Genomic DNA, 18,974 nt, shown 5'->3' on the forward strand with positions numbered 1-18,974 from the left:
TTAACTCAGACAATAGCCCCACGCAATAGAAACCATTTTTATTGTCTTTACACATAAGAAGAATCTGGGACACAGATGCCAAGCAGCTTGCCTGAGGTGAAACACTGGTGAGTGACAGAATTGCCATTTTAAACCCATACTCTAGGGCCTGTGCTCCAACCGTTACATATGTCTTCTCGGAAAGTATTATTTAGATAAGACTGCACAGGGATCCTTCTGAACTACTATACTAACAGGAACTTACCTTTAATAAATTCTAATAGTGAGCTATATATATATATAGTTTTAGAATAAAAACTCAAGGCAGTTGGTAATCCAGTTGACAACAGCCTCTGTGACTGAACCCACCAGATAAAATCCTCTGTCTGGGGTGGTGGCAGATGGCAGAACACACTCTGTTCTTCCCACTTCAGGTTAAGTGTCTACTGCACAGGTTTTAGTGATTTGTTTAGTTGACTTGATTTGGCCCTTGTAGGCTGTTAGCTTTGCTTTGTCTTCTTACCTTGGTAATCCCGCACACCTTGGAGCTAAACACAGTAGGCAAAATGATTAAAAAATAAATCTGCAAAGGAATTAAGCAAATAGTTTTTCCCTAATTATCTTTATTCTATATTGATAGTTGTGCAATAAATAGGTATTTTTTAAATTGTCAGGCAACAATAGTTATTGGTGGAAATATATATACATATATGTGCATACATACACACACACACTCACTTCTAGAAACAGTTACAGAAGAAAGACATTTCCAAGAAAGGATTTAAGGGTAATAAATCACTTAGGAATAGTTTCTGATGTTTATATGATTTTGTCCAAAAGAGTCCAACATTTTCAAACAACATTACCACTAATGTACCTAAACCAAAGACAACACTTTATACTCAGTCCACTTAAGAAATGAACTCAGGACAAGACCAATAGTAAGTGCCACAAACTACAGTAAAGAAGTTATCCCTCCAACTGGCATCTTTAATCTCATTCTAGAATTTAAGACCACTTATGTTTGTTGTCTTCCAGGCATGAAGTTATCTTATTTTTTCAAGGTCAGTTTCTGGATTATTTACTTAAAAAAAAAAAAAAAACACAAATGGAGGGAGGGAAAAGAAGGAGGTAGGTAAGTGACAGGAATAATAATTCAATGTAATTGAATTGATAATTCAAATATAATTTTAAAAAATATTTTCTTTATTCAAGTCTTGAGTCCTCTTTCATTTTCTCTGCAAGCTGTACACACTGTTTTTCAACTACCACTGCTAAGGCCAGAACCAAGCCAGTTGACATGGAGTAATTTATTCAGTAAATACATAAATGTGTGGAAAAAAAGAGGTAAAATACACTCTGTATGGCTTAAGAAATTTAGAGACCAAATAATTTCTGTTAATTATTTGAATAATTTCTTTCATTGTTCACTTTGTCTTGAAAGGCCAATGTGTAAGCCTAGAGTGAAGAAAAACAGTTGTGTCCCATTATGAAAGAAGAAAAGAAGGAATTAGATAAGGCCAGTGCAATTATCCATTAGTCAGCTGGCAAGAAACTGAGCAAGAAGGCCAAATATTTTATAATATTTTATAGTATCTTCAATTGTCATACAGTTGGCAAATGGATATAAAATTTTACATATCACATAAAGCTGCCATCAACTCAATGAATATACCTGTTTCACATTAAAATAAATGGAAACAAAACACTAAAGTTGTGAAGAATCTGACAGAAAATCAAAATATTAAAAATAAATCAGATTTTGGCTATGAAAGTGAATTTTAGAGTTCAAAGGAATTATAATGACAAAAGAAAAAAACCTGGCAGAAATCCTATGAAGTCTCTTTTCCAAGGATTTCTTTTCCTCAACACCATTCCAAATAACCATCTACAGAAGAGAGAAAATAATACATAGATAAAAACAAAAAGTGATATTGAACCCATTGGTGAGATCCCCAAGATGAAACAAGAATCTCTAAACTCATTATTTCCTGTCATCTTTTATTTAGCTTCACTATAATTTCTACAAATGACTTGGCAAAATTATTATTGTGCACAAGCCAAATTTTGCATAAGGCAAAATTTCAGGTATGGTGCCTTTTTATTTGAATCAGTTGTTTCACTACTGTGATTATTTTTGATGGGTAGTCTGAGTGGTTATTTTGCATTACTGGGTAGTTTGGGCCCAGTTACATAACACTAGCACCACGTGGAGGCCGAGACTGGGACTACAGGTTTTCATACATCAACGAAACCACAAACCTGCTCCTGCTCACAACTGGTTTCCTATTACAAAATAAAGAATGTGCTTGATCCAGTGATGTCACACTTCATATTCCAAGCATGGCCATTATGCATGACCTATAAAATGGGTCTTGCCAGTTAAGGGAAAATAATTTAAATGTTCTTGGAGAACATTTAAAAACATTAAGATTTCTGTTTAGAAAACATTTCTTATGAAAAGGCTTTTGCATTTTGAAGGGATGACCATATATGTTGTCAGAAACAAAGGGAATAAATAGGAAAATATGTCTTGTGAAAACATGTTGACTGAACTTTAGCAACTTCAGTTGGAAATGTGATAGTTTTTAGAACTAAATTTAATCACCCCTGATGTTATGATTATTGTATCTCATACCTAAAGCACCTCTAATATTACAATAACTCTGGGATAATAATATAATTGCATATAACTCCATTTTCTTTTTATAATCCTATGTGTATAATACATCATAAATTATGCAAAAATAATAACAGAAAATATCTACTGTTCTGAACTCCAACCCCACTATACTTGCTGACCAAAACAAACAAAAAACAAAACTGTCCTTCCCAGAAAGAATATTTTTAACTATATTAGATATGACTAAGAAATTAGAATGTTTCCAAGGATAAATTAGTGTATGTGCAATAGTGATGCCTAAAATTAACTATGCCTAAAGTTAATTGCAGGAGAATTTTAATAAACTGCTTAATGATCTGAAGATGGACCACTTACCATTGTAAGGAAAGGTATAAAAGTGGAATGTTAATAAAATCGCACACTTTGAATGCAATTTTCATAGCTAAGCATGAAAAGCTAATCGGTGTATCATATTGCTACTATAAATCTGGTGCATGATATTCCTACAATAAATCTGATAAACTTTATCCAGGACTAAAATACAAGAAATGACAATGTGTGTTACAAATAAAGGTGAAAAGTGAATTAGGATTCCCTGAGTAATGTAAGTTTTAAAACAAAAAGTCTGCTTTAACAATTATTTTCAATGAAGTAATTTTTTTTTTTTTTTTTTTGACAGAGAGAGAGCACAAGCAGGCAGAGAGGCAGGCAGAGAGAGAGGAGGAAGCAGGCTCCCTGCTGAGCAGAGAGCCCGATGCGGGGCTCGATCCCAGGACCCTGAGATCATGACCTGAGCCGAAGGCAGCGGCTTAACCCACTGAGCCACCCAGGCACCCCTCAATGAAGTAATTTTTATGGCATTAAGAACAGGACATATCTGGGCCGCCCGGGTGGCTCAGTGGATTAAGCCTGTGCCTTTGGCTCAGGTCATGATCCCAGGGTCCTGGGATCGAGCCCCAAGTCAGGCTCTCTGCTCAGCGGGAAGCCTGCTTCCTCCTCTCTCTCTCTGCCTGCTTCTCTGCCTGCTTGTGATCTCTGTCAAATAAATAAATAAAATCTTAAAAAAAAAAAAAAAAAAAAAGAACAGGACATATCTGGGCCACCCGGGTGGCTCAGCTGGTTAAGTGTCTGACTTGATTGCAGCTTACATCAAGAGATCAAGCCCTGTGTTGGGCTCCACACTTGGAACGGAGTCTGCTTGGGATTCTTTCTCCTTCCCTTTCCTCCCCTCTGCCTCTCCCCCTTCCTGAGTGTGCATGCTCTCTCTCTCTCAAATAAATAAATAAAATCTTTTTAAAAAATGATATATCATCTCTTTCTGATTACCTGATTAAAAATTATGCTACTTTGCTTAAATTCCCAGAATGCTGTCTTTAACTACAAAAATATTAATATCTATATAATAAGAGAACAATGTGAATGTAAGTTTCACCAATCCGAATAAGTAATCAAGTAAACTACATGTTTCTCTTGGGATTTTCTGTTATTTCTATTATTCAGTTCATAATTCCTGGCATCGAGTTAATTCTTTTCTAGAGGATCAAGTAATTCCTCTCTATTGGATAATCCCCAACCTCATAAAAAAATGTAGTAACATTTCCCATCATAAAAATAAATCTGGGGAGCCTGGGTGGCTCAGTGGGTCAAGCCTCTGCCTTTGGCTCAGGTCATGATCTCAGGGTCCTGGGATGGAGTCCCGCATCAGGCTCTCTGCTCAGCAGGGAGCCTAATTCCCCCTCTCTCTTTTCCTGCCTCTCTGCCTACTTGTGATCTCTGTCTGTCAAATAAATAAAATATTTTTAAAAAAATCTTAAATAAAAAAAATAAATATGTCCTTGCCCTCCCTCATCCTTAGCTAGAGACTGATTTCTGAGTTCCAATTTATAGGTAATTCTGTCAAAATATTATCTATAGTGTCTTTATGTGTTCACCTCTCATTTTCTCTTGAGTCCACTCTATAAATTAGAATTGGGTTTTGTTGCAGGTATAGAAAACCCCAAATAAAAGTGGTTTAAATATGACAAATCTGACTTCTCTTATAAACACAGTCCAGGAATATGTCCAGGGCTGGTGTGGCACTATAATGAACTAACTAACTAATGAATAACAAACATGAGCATTTTTTATCTTCTTGCTTATCTGTCCTCAGTAGGTGGCCTCCATTTCCGAGTCCAAGCTCCAGCCAACACATCCTCTTTGCAGCCAAAAAATAACTGGGAATTAATGAAGAAGGATATGCTCTCTACATTTAAGGATACTTCCTAGAAACCCTCATATTCTTGACCTTTGAATTTTTGAGTCCCACAGGATTCAGACCTATGCCCTCATCTCCTCTCCATCTCTACTTACCTCCTATAGTGGATTTGCAATTTGAGGATTTGGCTAAGCGTGAACTACCTTCCCCAGAATTCCCTTTCTTATCTCTTTCCAGTTAGGCTGGGCCAAACAGGAAACTCCTGGGAGATTTGAAGGATGTAAAAAACCAAAACCAAAACAAAACAAAAAAACTACCACCACCAACAACAAAAAAACAGCAATCATTTTGTAACACAGATACAGTCTTTTATTTGCAATCGCAACTATTCCACCTTCCCAGGGAACTCCTTTAGGTTTCTGTCTCCTAAGACAAGTGTATGTGTTTCCGTAACTAAGGAGCTTGGCTTCTCCTCCACACCCACATCATGAAGGTCAGAAGCAACATGAGCTGACACTGAGTTCAGTTCTGTCTTTATTGGATTCAAGTTCTTACTTACAGGTTCCAGCTTGTTATCCCCCTCCACACCCCGTAACTTTACACCCTTTCTCTCTTCTAACTGCCTCTCTATGCACTTCAACTTCGAGCATCAGACACAAAGACCCCAGCCTTACCTATTATCAACCTTCCACAAACGTGTATAGTCAAACCCCTGTAACAAATCCACACATATCTCCTGAACCCTTACTGGTATACACTCTACTAACCTAATCTATGACCGGGCTTTTCATAAAATCTGTGTACTCACGATCCCAAATTCACATAAAAAAATTCAACCCCTTGACTATACTCAAACAGATTTGGATATTTAATTGCCTTCTATATATGTCCACATGGATGTTTAATAAATAGTTCAAAGCAGAACTTTTGGTCTCTGACTTGTTCTTTGCCCTTCAATCTGTAAACCTACTACTCCCATCTCAGGCAATGGAAATGTCTTGGTATCTTCCCACCAATGCCTTTCCAATCCATATCAATTAGAATAAAAAGTCAAATACCTAAAGGGGTCTATGAGGTTCTTCTTGATCCAGCCCCTGCTATGTCTTTGACCTTAACTATTTTTCTTCTCTCTCACCCCACTGGAATCACACTGTTTTGACCGTTCTCAGCCTGACCAAACACATGCTCATTTCAGAGCCTTTACACCTGTATTTCCTCTGCCTATTAAGCTCTTCCCTTAAAACTCCAACTCATACATCATAATAACTCTATATTTTTATTTTAAGTCAAAAAGTTAAAAAGATGTAATTACTAAGAAGGTAAAAACAAAACATCATTATAATTCATAACATCAAACCCCCTAATTTCTTATATTTCAACCATCTATAAATATCATGATGTGATGTTTTTACATGGAAGAATTTTTTTAGAATAATATTTAGAGTAAAAAGGCATATTTTGAATCCTGAGTTAATCCTATGTAACTGAGTGCCCTTAATTACCTTTCTCTATTTTTTAGCATCTGTAATGGAGACAAATACAATGAGTGCACTTAAGTAGAATAAATATTTTGAAATTGATACATTTATACTCAAAGCTTTAATATAGGGCGCCTGGGTGGCTCAGTGGGTTAAGCCATTGACTTCGGCTCAGGTCATGATCTCAGGGTCCTGGGATCGAGGCCCGCATCGGGCTCTCTGCTCAGCAGGGAGCCTGCTTCCCTCTCTCTCTCTCTATCTCTCTGCCTGCCTCTCTGTCTACTTGTGATCTCTCTCTGTCAAATAAATAAATAAAATCTTTAAAAAAAAAAAAAGCTTTAATATAAAAATTTATAGAATTTTCTATATTGTTTTTGTATTAACATTAGCATGTTAAGATATTAAATAAGTTCCATTTCAACATTGGGGGGTATGGAAACCTCTGCATGAAGCCTCTAAATACACCTTTTTTTTTTTTTAAACTGCTACTATTTGGGGTGCCTGGGCGGCTCAGATGGTTAATCATCTGCCTTTGGCTCAGGTCATGACCCCAGGGTCCTAGGATCAAGCCCCACACTAGGCTCCCTGCTCAGCGGAGAGCCTGCTTCGCCCTCTCCCTCTGCTGCTCCCACTGCTTGTGCTCTCTCGTTGTCTCCGTCAAATAAATAAATAAAATCTAAAAAAGATTAAAAATTTAAAAAAAAACTGCTACCATTTGAACAATGGGTTAAAACTTTTTTTCTTCTTCTCTTAAGAACTACCTCTTATTAGGTACTTCTGGAACTAACATTACAAAAAGGGTAATTGATTTTTCAAGATTTAAATAACTTGGCTCTTCTGTTATTCCTAATGTTCTATATATTCAGAGGCATTGCTGTAGATATGGGATCCCTCCTGTGTATTGTGGAAGAGATACAGGTAGTAGGCAACCCAATACCTCTCCATTCCCATTAATGAAATGAATGACCTTTGCAGAAAGACAATCCAGCCTCTCAGAATAAAATAGAGCTAATATTCTACAATCAATATAGGAATACTCTTTAACACGTTTACGACAAGGTCAGAATTTAAAGGAGTATAAAATGCTTTTGAAAACTAGGCTGAAAAACCAAATTTGCAGAGCAAAATATTTTACAAAATCTGTGCCTTACAGTAATTTCATTTAGTTGAGGGATTTGTTTCTTTATTAAAAAGAGACTTACCAGGAGATTAAAAAATATCTATTACTTACATGTTGGGATAATGATATTTGTTTCTGATAATGTGTATACTCTCAGTTTATGGGGCATTACCATTTAAAGCCTGAGCATATATACTCACCTCACTGCATTCATCTCAATGTACTCATTTACTCATTACTGAAGAATGAAAGAACAAATGAATGAAAGGAAGTATACCAGATACTTCAAGTTAAAATTAGGTAAAAAATCTTACTAGTAGTAGAAATAGATGATTAAACCTGAAGACTTTCAGGGGTGATGGATGTATTTGCCATTTGGATTCATAGTGATCATTTTACAAGTATATGTGTACATTTGTCAAAATTTATCAAAGTGTACATCTTAAGTATGTCTATTTTATTGTCAATTATACCTTAATAAAGCAACTGAAACAATAATGTATATACTATGCATACATTTTTTAACTTATAAATTTTTTTAGAATATACTCAATTCAAGATAAACCTAGTCTAGAGGAAATTTTGAAAAGAAAAATATCTTAAATCATCATGCTGTGTACTGAATATAAGTAAGATGATCATTTAAAACTATTTTGGCACTAATATACACTCCTGAAAATTTTGTCTAAAAATAAACTTTTATTCCTTTTAGTAGTGACCAAGACCTTGTTTTATTGAGAACAGGGCTTCCAAGTTCATCTTCTCCTCCCCACAAAAGGACACTGTGGGTTTCCCACCGCTCTGGTCTACGGGAGGGGAGAAAGCAGGCACAGAGGGCATTATGTTCAATACCCATCTTTCTCAAAGGCAACTACTCATTCTGCTTTTAAAAAGCTCTGTGATTTTGGAATTTAAACTTTTTGAACCAACCACTCTCTGCCTACCACCTTTTAATTACCTCTCATTTTTCATCAAAGACTAAGGCACCTATCTCATGAATTCTAGACAATTTCAGTAGTCAAATAACTGATTTGCCCAACAACACTTTCAATTCCTTGACCTTCTAATCATCAACAATGACGTCTCTCTAGGTTTCAATCTCATAGTTATAATTTGGACATTTTTACGATAAATTGGCTCTATTTCTAAAAGCATTAATTTTGCAGCCAACCTCTGAGCAAAACTCACCTGCCACAAGTTTAATTTTTCACTTCTTTGATTTCTAATCCTTTTAATCCTTCCATTTCTATCTCAAGGACCAGACAGCAAGTATTTCAGGTTTTGTATGCATACACTCTTTGTCACAACCACTCAACTCTGTCATGTTAGTGTGCTAACAGCTGTACACAGTATGTAAACAAATGGGCATGGCTGTGTTCAAAACATAAAAATTTTTTGGACCTGAAGCTTGAATTTCTTACAATTTTTACATGTCTCAAAATATTATACACACCTTTGATTTTTTTTTTTTGACCATTTAACAATGTAAAATACTTTTTTTTTTTTTTCCAGCTTCAGGCTGTAGAAAAACTGGACCAGCCCAACAGTGGGTTGACGTCTACAACCTCTGCTGTATATCTTACTTGGACCTTTAGATTACTTGCCTTTTGACTTTCTTCCAATTTGTCAGCCTTTACTTCCTTCCTTTACTGTCTTTACTTCCTTCTTTATCCTGCTTTGATTCTAAGATTTCCCCTATTCTAATGATGCTTTGCCAACAAACTAAACTCCTACACTTCTCTTTTATTCCTCAACCATCTGGCAAAACTCCAACCTTAGATTAACTGGATTACCTGTTTTCTCCATGACCAAACCAAAAGTAGCTAGGCATTGCTGCAGGAAGTCATGGCAGGGAGGAAGGATGTTACTTTAAAGAAGCAAACACTAAGTCAGATGGGCTCTTTATCCTCTTTAGAATCAGTTTTACTGATTAACTCATGGCTCCTCTCAGTACTTTCTTGCAAAAATTTTCTTCTCAAATGTGTAATCTACCCCCCACACCCCCCACCCACCCATCACCAAAACAGGTGAGTGATGTTCTCCATGTCACTAAATGACTAATTTGTCAGCTCTCATTAAAAAAATAAATAAATAAAAATTTAAAAAATAAAAAAACAAGCAAAAACAAAAATGAAGAAATCAAGAGCATGCAACTTATATCAAGATCCAACCTGTCTTATGACCATTTCCTTCTGTTGATTTAAAGATCCACTTCATTTCAGTTGCCTAATTTACAAACATTTAATCCTCAGCAGAAGAATGCTTTGAGCATATTTTTAAAAATATTCAAAATTCTTTTCACAACAACCTTAAAATCTTGACACACCAATCATGTTTTTGTTTTGTTTTGTTTTTTAAATTTTATTTATTTCTTTGACAGTGGGAGAGACAGCAAGAGAGGGAATACAAGCAGGGGGAGTGGGAGAGGGAGAAGCAGACTTCCCGCCAAGCAGGGAGCCTGATGCAGGGCTCTATCCCAGGACCCTGGGATCATGACCTGAGCCAAAGGCAGACACAATGACTGAGCTACCCAGGCGCCCCAACCATGTTTTTTTCTAGGTAAGTATATTATCTATTGCTGAGGAATAATATTACCACAAACTCAAGGGTTGAGGACACATTTATTACCTTATAGTCTCTATGGGAGTAGTCAGGCATGGCTTAACTGGGTCCTCTGCTTAGGGTTTCACAAGGCAGCAAACCTGGTTTCGGCCAGAGCTGAGGTCTCATCCTAGACACTATAAGGGAAGGATTCACTTCCAAATTAACCCAGGTTTTTGGTAGAATTCAGCAACTTGTGACTGTAGGACCAAGGGCTTCTGTTTCTTACAGGTGGCCCCTAAAGGTTGTCCAAACTCCTAGAAGGCCCCCCAAAAATCTCGTCATGTGGGAATCCTCAGCAGAGTCACCACCTTCCTCAAAGTGAGCAAAGGATAAAGAGACTCCAACAGGAGGGGCAGTACAGTCTCATATCACAGTCACACAATCAATACGTATCAACATGTACATCCCTTCACCTTTGCCATATTCTACTGCCTTATTCCATAAGGCAGTGATGAGAGAGAAATGCACACTGGGTCAAGACAGGCACATAAAGGGAAATTACAAACGCCCATTTCATATTACATGATTCACCTCCCATTTGACATTCATCCTATTCTTTAAACAGCTGTTTTGCAATAATTTATTATTTGAGAGGCGCTTTGCATTTTGAAAGGCTTCTAATAAGCTATCAGTAACCTTTTGAAAAAAAAGATATAAAAAAGTAATTTTAAGATCTATATATGCAAAAAATAGTTTGGTTATATTCACTTTGGCTATTTGTATAATTTTTTGAGACTATCTCTATTCAAGCTAGGACAGTTTGCTGTTGTGCTCTGTGGTCAGACTCTAACCAAGTTGTGACTAAAGTTACATTTGACCTAATAATTTCCTGTTTTTATAAATAAAATGACACTTTTAAAAAAAAAAAAAGACACTCATAAAATATTCGTAACTGTACCTTGAACACCATTGTGGAGTGTAGGCTTGATGCTGTTACTGAGGGATCTTTTATTAAAATATGTTTCCATAAGGCAATTTTCACAGAAAAAAATCCCACGGAATAGTTTTACATTAAGCAACAAATGATATACATGTATGCATGCACACAAACACACACAGTCTCTCGATAAACTCAGGAAATTTAAAGAAAGCTTTGGAGAAATGCTTATACCTAGTTAGATTAAAACAAATGCCTGTAATTTGTTAACTCTGTAGAATAATTACATTTTTGGAATTTAGACAATTTAAAAATGATTAAATTTTAATTAGTCTATTCTGGTTTTTTTCATTTGCATGTCAGAAGACAATAAATTACTTTTCTAATAATAAGAAATGTTGGTGTGATATGTTTTACTCATAACACCAAGTGAGGGAAAATCAGAATTGCAAATGATAAAATTTTTTGCAAGAGGCCAACACAACTGCAAAATTCATTTTGGCGGTTTTGTATTTGACGTATCAGCTCTGTCTTAACATTGCTGCAGAGACTTTTGTTACTCTCAAGCAGGAGGAACCACCCTATTCATACTATTTACTTTTCATTTGTTCCATGCAGGCAATGTACAAGGAACATCTTAGCAGCAGCTCAGTAACTCCTTACTGTCTTGAATGATGATTACAGTAGGTTTCAAAGTGTTCTCTTCTGTCTAGATGTGTAAAACCTCTATTTTATATTTGAGGAACATATCTGGAAGAATTAAGACTTTTCAAACACCTTATGGCCATTTTTAAAAAAATGCTTTTCTAAATAGCCATTAACTTTACAATGAAAAAATACATCCAGGTGTCTCCCTCCCCTTCAAATATAAAGGTACCCACCCTCCCTTGAGGTGCTTCTTCAAATGATGCCCTATTCATCTTCTGAAATCTATAATTAGGTATGCCTGCAGCTGCTCTTTTTTTAGGTTTAAGGTGTTAAACTGAGTAATCATTACTCATCCTCTGAACTTTCACTTATCCTTACTGTGTTTTCTACTGGTCTGTCAAGATACCAGGACCTAATAAAATGTGACACAGCCTTATGTTGGAATTTTAGGTTGCCATTTAAAATCATGTTTTTGGAAGCCCGTTTAATAACACATCCAAAGTTTATGAAATAATATTAGGTGGGAAAATTAGAATATAAAGTTGTATATAAAGTCACACTTTTACGTATACAAAAATATCTTGCTAAATAGAGTTTAGCTGTGTTTCACTCTGAAGGAAATTTGTTTCCATAATTTTAACCTTCTCCTTTATAATTTTCAACATATTCTACAAGCATGTATTATATACCCAATAAAGTACATTTTCTTCTCCTTTCATGATGATTTTATTGTCTTTTATTATTGTCTTCAATATGATTTGTAGGTGTTTGAGACCAGATCCACTCTATTGCAATTCTACATTTTGCCTCTCAAATCTTCCATTACTTCTACATAAAAATAAATAAATAAATAAATCACCTTATGGAAGATTACTGTTTTGTAGAATAGAGGTCATCAAATTATAGCCCCCAGGCTAAGGCAGCTGTGATTTTTAAAATAGTTTAAAATAGCTCTAGTGAATTATTGTAAGTATTGGCTATATACTGTAGGAGTAGCGCTAAGCCTCTCTTTCTCAGTGTTGATAGAGGGACAAAGTAGGCCATTGTGTTGGAAGAGCTTTCCCAGGGAGGAACTAAGGGGTTACAAGCTCTGCTGTGTGGAGTGCTCTCTGTTTGGATTCTCCTCTTTCTAAATTGCTTCCTTTTCCCTTAGGCTGGTAGGGTGAGGATGAGCTTGTGATTACCTCTTCTTGGGAGGTCCCTTTGTCCCCGTGAGATTTAGCAACACCAGGGAAAGGATGCCTGGGGTGGCCAGTTTACAGCAGCTCTTCTCTAAACCTTACTGAAAAATAGTCTTTTACTCAGGTCAAAATTTCTCATCCCTTGTTAATAGGGAAGGATGCTCTAAGGAACACCACCAGGAAAAAGGCCACTAAGGGCCACTTCTAGTCTAGGCCTTAAATAGAAGGATAGGAGATATTCCCACAGTATTTTGCAATTACAGCCCTGGTAATAAACAAAAATAAATAAACATGTCACCTTAACACTTCCATTTACACTGTAGTTGTATTCTTAGAAAATCTGGTATAGTTAAAAACATGCCCTGAGTACTTACGTGTTCATATGTAAAAAACAAGATTCTAGGTTCAGATCATTATAAATAAGTATTTCAATGATATGAATGTTAAGCAAGATATTTCAAGTTCTGGGAGATCTGTCCTTGCGCCAAACAGTTCTTATATCGCAGTATGGTTAGCATCCCCAGTTGCCAGCTGCCAGATGCTGCTAGTGTCCCTCAGTCACTGTGAAAATCACTGTAAATGTCCCCTGCTGGTATAAAACCGATTTTAAGAAGCTACACTACAGAGCAAAGGAACAGAATAAGTAATAGCAATAAAACAGTTTTCCAGGGCACATTACTTCAATTCTTCTAGCATTGAGCTTCTCCTGGCTACTTAAGTTATATACCTTTTGCAAGTAATTTCAAAAGCAAGAGAATATACATTCTTGTACCTCCCATGTATTCCAATCCAGTGCCAGGAGACTACTTTCAGTGTGACGGTGGAGGACAGCCAATGCGCACCGCCTGGAAATATCTAAAGCGGCAGAAGCCGGCTAGGAGATGCCACGGGAGCTGAAGAGCCCCAAGTGAAGCACCTTCAGAAGACTGAGCCGAGCCTGAACGCCTCAAAACGTAAGGAAGAAACGAGCAGATGATAGTAGAAAACTTGAAGCTGGGTACACTTCTACAGGAAAGTCATTGCACTCCATTGCGGCCAACGCCTCAGTTCTAACATAGCTGCGGCCCTGTATGAACCTGGCACGACAGGGTCAGGGAGGACCTCGGGCCACCTGGTACACAGACCTGTCCTGCAGTGAAGCTGCCGGCAGGTGCTCGCGGCACTTGGCGGTGGCCGTGGCTTACTGCAAGTGGGCCTCCAAGCTGGATCCCAGCATTGGACGGGCAAGCTGAGCTCAAAGACAGAGAAGGAAGCTGGGACAGGTGCCAAACCCCACGGGAGGTGCTGGCAGCTCGGACTACGCCAGCGTGCTGCACTCCATGAATAGGGCACCAAACCTCAGGAGCCATCTCCCAAGTTCAAAAGCTCAGGTCCGAGATGACTTCAGATGGCCACAACCCCTTGGGGACTCTGGCACCAGTTCCTTGTAGAACAACCTGGCCAGTCTCATCTAGTCAGGCCGGCAGTTAGTTCTCAGAGCAGATGAAGCAGCGGAACCCAGAGCTGAGAGAATAGCACCAAAGTCAGATGCAAAGGGACTGCCAATGTCATCCACAACAACGGGCAGGCATGACCACCCATTCATTCCAGTGTCATTGTGCCCTACCCAAACTGGAGGCCTTCTCGTGTTTTGCGGTTTTCTCCCTTGGACTTCACAAAAGAGAAAAAGGAAAATAAATTGGAGCTGGATGTTGAAAAAAAATTAATAAAAACAGAAATAATTGGATCCCATTATATATCATTTGACTATCCTTAATAACTACCTGTGCAATTCATTCCAGGCATTTCTTAGCCTCTCAGTGTTTACCTGTCTCATTCTCAGTTGGCTGACAGCTGATTTTCTTCATTTATTCGTTCAACATCCACCAAGCACAGGCCTGTGCCTAGAGCAGTGATTAGCATTTCCTTAATCTGTTTTAGCTTTTGAAACTGAACAGGATTATCTGATTATGTTATCTATGAGAGTGAAACTGAGCCCCTTTTTCCTTCATAAGTCTGTACTAATTTTATAAATCTATCAATATTGCATTACACTTTATTTCTACTAATTCTATGAAAGTTATAAATTTCATGCATCTTAAATTCTCATACATACACAGAAAAACCATTCACCTCCTACTGGTATCTGGTCTTACTGCTTTACATTTTAAGGAGGTTTCTCTTTGAAGATCTGGTTTAAATTTCAGTAAAACATGAGACACCTGAATGAATAGCATAAGAAACTGATTATAATGCTTTCCTTTATAGAATATTATATTTTCTGGGAAATAAGCCAGAGGCTGATCTAACTCATCTTTAGTACTTATAGCTTTAAATACTTTACCACGTACTACCTTGCAAAATCTTCTGCAAACAGTAACAAAATGTTTTTCCAAAATAAGTGTATTTTCATATAAATGTATATACTAACAATCCCCTGCTACTCAGTTAGATGAATTCTAGTTCCTTTCGTCCCTGAAGTCCTAAATTGTGACCAATGACTTTTTTTTTTTTGAAGTTGCCATTCTTAAAACGTTTGATGTTTCTCTTCTTTTCTTTTTCCTCCATGTTAGAATGTGCTGTTAAATCAAAAGAGTCCAGGTGCAAGAGAGCTTTCTAAATGGAGAGCTAGAGTAACTTTTTCCTTTTTATAATTTAGGATTGGGCTCCCAGGTGGGTTCATAAGTCTAAAAACAGGGCAGATTTATTTTTTGCTTTTCTAAGGCGGAAGTCACTTCAACAGTTTTAAATGCACTGCAAATGACTACCTTTGACAACCTAGAGGCCAAGGAAGCGCTCCCAGCTCTGAAAATGGAAACAGCTGGACTGTTTATGTGGTAGTGATTCAGCCTGAGTCACAGGCCCACACCCAGAAGGAAAAGGCAAACCCTGGGGAGCTTTCGGGGATCCCTAGAGCCTGGAATGCCCTGTGGGACTCACTGCTGTGTCTGCACTGGCCTGGGTGTCAGAGACGATTTCTTGTTACTTTAAATTTTTCTTATAGTTCCCTATCATTTTTACCATTAATTTATGGGTTTATTTACACTTCTAATAAATACTGGTGAGTGTGAGTCTTTGCAGAATAAATTAAGATATCCATAGTATACACATGACATGAGACAAGTCCAGAGAAAATACTAACCCTCCCGGTCTGGCAGTCTGGAGGAGTCCAGATATTTCTGGAGTTTCCGAACACAATAGTAATTGTGTCACAATGGTCAGCAGATTTCATGAGCTACAGCACGCAGGATATACAGTAGCACCTACCTGCCCACCTAACCCATTTTAATAAAAGCACTGGATAACCATGACCAGTGTTTACTCTGGCCAGGAACTCTGGAAAACACTCTACATGCCTAATGTACTACAACCACTCTGTGAAGTGGATATTGTTATTTTCTCTACCATCATGCAACTGGCAATAAGTGCACCCAAAAAGAGAACACAAGATTCCAGAGGCTAAATGCTTACTAATTATGATGGTTAAAAACTGATTTTTCCCCTGAATAAATAACTAAAGTTTTAAGAAAAAAGAAGCCTAATAACTGTAGAACAGTCATAATCTATGTAACAAGCCTATGTTAAGCAAAACCTATATTCAAGCACTGCTCTACAACAACAACAACAACAACAAAATCAACCATGAATAAAATAGACACATGACCTAATGGAGCTTTCTGAGGGGAAAAAGACAATAAATAATAAAGAAACAAAAACAGATTGCATTGTGGTAGATGGTAAATGCAATAGAGGCAAAAAAAAAAAATCAAGAAAGGGTAGTAGGTTATGGAGATGTTAAAATTTAAATCCTGTGGTCAGGACTGATTTCCTGAGAAGGTGATAATTAAAGATAATTAAAGACCTGAAGGAGGTGAGTAAACAAGCCCTTCTCCATCTTCAGTCCAACCTAACCTCCAGGATGAGTTCAAAGGCTCTGAGGCACCAGGAAGCACTTCTAGGCTGATCTGGGAATAGCTCAGGAAACCTGGGGACCAGGAGGGGGCCAGCTGCAGTGAAGCACAAGAGAATACAGAATGGGAGATAGGACCTAAGAGTTGATGAGGCAGAAAGGGGAGGCTTCTATTCCAATAACAACAGAAGCTGTAGCATTTGAAGCAGAGGAGAGACATAATCTACATCATGTTTTTAAAAGGATTATTCTGGCTTTTATATTGAGAACTGACTGGGTGCATGAGAGGGAGGAGTGGTCAACCTGAAATTGCTGTTAGATTTCAGGAACATGATGAAGTTCGCGTGGTCCAGAGACACAATACTGAAGGTGCAGGGAAGTTATTTGGATTCTGGACATATTTTCTAAGTGGAACTGATGGGATTTGCTTATCAACGGACTATGAGGTTTGAGGTCAACAGCTGAGTCAGACCCAGGCATGGAAGTGTGGATTTATTAGCCAACATGTATAAAGTGGTGGATATCACAGGTTAGGTGTCTTCTTAAGCAAATATGATGAAGGAAGATATACAAGTTGAAAGAGCAGGCAGATTGATCAGATTGACCAACAGGATGTAATTAGGCTAAATAAGAGCGATAAAACCAAAGTAGGCCAGGAGGGACAGTGTAGGGATGGTAGGGTCAAGGACTGGAGGCGCTCAAGGGGCTGTAGAGTGCAGCGTCAATCCTGGACAAGAGACTAATGTAATTGACATAAACTATGGCTCCCTTAAGTCAAAAACTGGTTGCGACATTCCCTAGCCAGAGTCCCTCCCTATGGGAGGCCAGTTCCTGGTATACATATATATTCTATTCCCATATTAGCGTCGGATAACCTAAATTCCTTATAATGATTTAGGACTAAACGATTTTCTAATTATCTAAAAATTAAAGTTCCTAACCCTTAACATTTGAGTACTTATAAGATTCAGCTATATGAGATAAATTTGAGAATTCCTGGACTAAAATAGATTGTCCACATTAGTAGTCAAAACACGTATTCTGGGACAGAAGTCAGTGCATCATAAAAGGATTAAAAATGAAATAAGATGTATTATTATAGAGACTTGAAGGTTCATTATTAATTCTTCTCATTACTTTTGAAATGGATGGAGCACACCCACAAAATTTAAAATCTTAATATTAATCTAATTATTGGCAAACTCTTATGAAACCATTTTACCAATTCTTAAAAAGGAGATTATGATAAAGTTACATTTTAATGTATTTTATTAAAATAGAAGACCATCATCAGTTGCAATTTTGGTTATACAAATAATTATGTTATTTCCAGATGTCTCATAGGTAAATGGGGCATTGGCAGTGTACATAAAAATTCTATATGATAAATTTCCCACACTTTGAGATTTGCCATAATTCCTTGTAAAGTTGGGAAAATACCTGGTACTACCATTCTTCAGGAAGGTGACTTCTTTTTTTGTAAACATTTACATGTTCCATTTACAAGCTTTTGAGGAAAAATATACGTTTTCATCACAAAAATTGTGGGTGAGGGCCAGCTGGGTGGCTCAGTCGGTTAAGCAACTGCCTTAGGCTCAGGTCATGATCCCAGGGTCCTGGGATCAAACCCCATGTTGGGCTCCCTGCTGGGAGGTAGGAGCCTGCTTCTCCCTCTCCCTCTGCTACTCCCTCCCACCCCCCGCTTATGCTCTTTCTGTCGAATGAATAAAAAAAATCTTAAAAAAAAAAAAAGTGGGGCACCTAGGTGGCTCAGTGGGTTAGGGCCTCTGCCTTCAGCTCAGGTCATGATCTCAGGGTCCTGGGATCGAGCCCTGCATCGGGCTCTCTGCTCAGCGGGGAGCCTGCTTCCTCCTCTCTCACTCTCTCTCTCTGCCTGCCTCTTTGCCTACTTGTGATCTGTCTGTCAAATAAGTAAATAAAATCTTAAAAAAAAAAAAAGTGTTGGTGACCTCCAAAACCTTTTTTTACAATGTTAATAAACTGTAAAATAGTACTTGTATGATCAGTAGGCACTTTTAAGATAATCATGGCTATATATTATTGGCTAATATTTTACTCCTTTATTACTCTCTTACTTTCAAAATTACTTCTCACCACCCTACCATCTTAGCAATGACGGAAGCATGTTGGAATAGCAGTATGTATTCTCTATGTTGTGGCCATCTATCTGATTACATAGGTTCTAGAAATATTTCTCTATAAAATTAGAGGTTACTCATATAAATTAGTATTTAAGATTTTTTGGTAAGATGTGGAAGAATTTTAATCTTTTTTTTATTATAAAGAATAACAAAACATCTTGCGTTAACAGAAACACTGTTACCTTGGGAGGATGAGGGAGTTGAATTGTCACCTCTAGA

Source organism: Lutra lutra, chromosome 11 (genome assembly GCF_902655055.1).
Source record: "Lutra lutra chromosome 11, mLutLut1.2, whole genome shotgun sequence".
In the NCBI taxonomy this organism is placed as follows: domain Eukaryota; kingdom Metazoa; phylum Chordata; class Mammalia; order Carnivora; family Mustelidae; genus Lutra; species Lutra lutra.